Below are 3,581 nucleotides of genomic sequence, written 5' to 3' on the forward strand. Positions count from 1 at the left end.
TTTTAGTATTTTTTTAAATTTTTTTGTTGTTTATTTTATTTATTTGAGAGCGACAGAGAGAGAAAGAGGCAGATAGAAATAGAGAGATCGAGAATGGGCGCGCTAGGGCCTCCAGCCACTGCAAACGAACTCCAGATGCGTGTGCCCCCTTGTGCATCTGGCTAACGTGGGTCCTGGGGAATTGAGCCTCCTACCGGGGTCCTTAGGCTTCACAGGCAAGCGCTTAACCACTAAACCATCTCTCCAGCCCAAAGTATTTTAATATTTGTACCCAAATTCCAGTTCTTTAGTCACTAATACAAAGTAATTATGTAATGAAGTGTGGGGAGGGAATGTGCATGCACACGTGTGTATAAAAACAAATGCTGAAGGTATCTTAGGAGTGCAGGCAATGGAGAAGAAAGGAGGACTAATGAACAAGTCTATTGACCAAAAATGATCAATGTATGCCTGAGATCATTAATCCTTTCACAGAGCAGCTTTCACAGTAAATTAGAGAAATTCTGTCAGTTTTTAATTTTTTTTTTTTTTTGAGGTAGGATTTTATTCTAGCCCAGGACGACCCGGAATTCACTATGTAGTCTCAGGCTGGCCTTTAATTTATGATAATCCATTGACTTCTGCCTCCCAAACACTGGGATTAAAGGTATGTGCCATTATGTCTAGCCTTATCTCATTTCATTTTATATTATTTTTTTGTTTGTTCGAGGCAGGGTCTCAGTCTGGCTCAGGCTGACCTGGAATTCACTATATAGTTTCAGGGTGGCCTTGAACTCATGGTGGTCCTCCTACCTCTGCTTTCTGAGTGCTGGGATTGAAGGCATGTGCTACTACACCTGGTTTCTGACCTTATTTTTAACTTGTGATAGGATAATCCATGCTAACCTTGAACTCCTGACCTTAAGTGATGCTCTTTCCTCAATGTGATAATTGGAACTGTAGAAAAACACCAATGTACCAAACTCAAGATAACTGTTGATTTCCTATTGAATGTTAGATTCTTTCACATGTTTGTAAAGTCCGAGACAGAACCCTTTACTTTTAAAATATCTGTATATTTACATGTGTGTATGCCGTGATCTCTTTCCACTCACTGCAAAGCACACCTGATGCAAATACTAATTTTTGCTTCTGGAATTACATGAGTATTAGGGAGTCAAACCCAGGCAATAGGCTTTGTAAGCTAGGGCCCTTAACTAACCATTGAGCAATCTCCCCAGTCCCCCTTTTCTTTTTTCACTCAAAAAAAAAAAAACCCAAAACTTGATATATTTGTTGATTATATACCTAATTACCAGATAGGTAATCTCATTTAATTTGAATTTTTCAACTGAAACAAAAGCCAGCACTCAGAGAGGATAGGAAAACCTTTAAAGGTTAGAGAGGAATAGTAAAGTCAGAACTTAATCTGTTTGACTTCAAACTCATGACCATATGTGGAATGGCCTGTATCTCAACAGGTGTACAAGCTGGTGGAAGAAGTCTGGTAAACTGCAGTGCCAAAGGTTCATTAAAGATATTGGCTGTGGGAAGCAACAGACACAGCTGACATTTAGAAGAGGTCCAGATTTTGTTGTATTCAGATTCAGGAAGGGCCAAAGAAGATGAAATAGACACATTGGATAGGGGACTATTCATGAAGCATTCAAAATATAGGTCAGCAAGTGAGGGAAGGAAACATTTTTGATCCAATACGTTAGGCAGCAAAAACACCCCAGATAAATATGTTAAAAGAAGGAAAGTATTTTTTAGGAAACCTTGTAGGTCTCTCTGATCAAAGGCTCATAGCCCCAAACTGGTACTGGGAGTTACAGGTCAGTTCCCACTAAGAAAATGAGGAAAAAGATAACTAATATACAAGAGTTAGAGAAGAGAGAGAGAGAGATAGAGAGAGAGAGAGAGAGAGAGAGAGAGAGAGGATGTAGAATATTAAGGTTAGCCTTGACCTACCCTTTCCAGTGTCTTGTGGTTCAGGTGTTCCCTGTAAGGTCCTGGTGAAGGTTCAGCCATTTGGTCTGCCTTTTAGGAAGTAGAATTTTATGGTACCATTTCCTAAAAGACAGACAGATTTCTATCAGAGTACTTGATGACCCATGAAAGGTTAGTGGTAAGACCCTACTGCTGAAGACACCATATACAGTTGACACATAAAATGGAATGGCATGGCTGGAAGCTAGAAGAGAATCAGTCCCCACATAGCGTGTCTAGTGCCGGAAGGTGCTACATGGGTGACTGGGGGAAAAGACCAATATCTGTCCAAGCAACTCATGGTCTAACCTCCTTAGCCAAACAACCTGTTTTGATGCCCACATAACTGCAATAGTGGCACACATCCATGGTGGGGACCCAACTGCTCTTGATTTGGCTAACTGATGCCCTCAGTGGTATGGGACCCATAGCTGGAGCTGGAAAATAAGCCAGAACCATATCCAAACATTAGCCCACTCTCCAGTATCAAGCTACCATCAATCATGGGCTACAAGAGGGCCTACAGCTATTAAATTCTCTATAAAAGAGTAAGGGTTATCTCATTTGTCCTGGTGCTAACTTACACTCTGTTGGAGAATCTGCTTCTCTTTTTCAGATAGATGTAGATCCTAAGGAGAGAGCCACCCCGTCATACCTCAAAAGGGCCCCAGCTGAAACTAAGAAAAATTGGCAAAACAAGCAGGGGTGCTGTTTTCCTGATGAACCAGATACCAGCACAAGGGGGAAGGAGACCAACACAGAGAAAAATCAATGCCTACCAAATCAGAGATCCATAGCCTTAGAGGCCCCCGACATCTCCTCACTGAAGCAGACCAAAAATGATCCCAGCATGGCTCAGGGAAATTTTGTGGAAGAGGAGGCGGAAAGAATGTCAGAGACACATGCTGGGTCATGATATGCAGAGACATTTATCTTACCCATAACTATGGGCTAACTCCACAATGCACGACCCACATACCTCAACAAGGAGGGGCCAATGGGGAGGGGGTAGGTCACAGATGAACCTAATAATGGTACCAAACTGACTGTATTTGCTGAATACATAGCTAATTAATAAAAAAAATAAAATTAAAAAAAAAGAAGGACGGTTTTGTGTTATGAGTTCAGAGGTTTCTGTCCATTGATTTGGATTTGTGGCAAGGCTGTGGAACCATATGTTAGAGGAAGTTGCTCACCTCATGGAAGCTAGGAGAGGAAAAAGGGACTATGGACAAGACAGCTCTTTCTAAGATATATCTTCTTTGACTTACTTTTCTCAATGAGGCTGAGATATCTTTTCTTTTCTTTTTAGGTTTTTTGAGGTCTTATTATAGGCTAGGCTGACCTGGAATTCACTAGGCAGTCTCAGGCTAGCCTCAAACTCACAGTGATCATCCTACCTGTGCCTCCCAAGTGCTGGGATTAAATACATGCACCACCATGCCCAGCTGCTTCTCTATTAAAATATATATATATATTTATATATATTATAAATATATATATTTATTTATTTATTTATTTATTTGCAAGGAGTTAAAGTGAAAGAGACAGTATGGGCATGCTTTACTGGTTCTGGATCTCTTGGTAATGCAAAGGAACTACAGATGCATGTG

Source organism: Jaculus jaculus, chromosome 7 (genome assembly GCF_020740685.1).
Source record: "Jaculus jaculus isolate mJacJac1 chromosome 7, mJacJac1.mat.Y.cur, whole genome shotgun sequence".
NCBI classification, from domain to species: Eukaryota; Metazoa; Chordata; class Mammalia; order Rodentia; family Dipodidae; genus Jaculus; species Jaculus jaculus.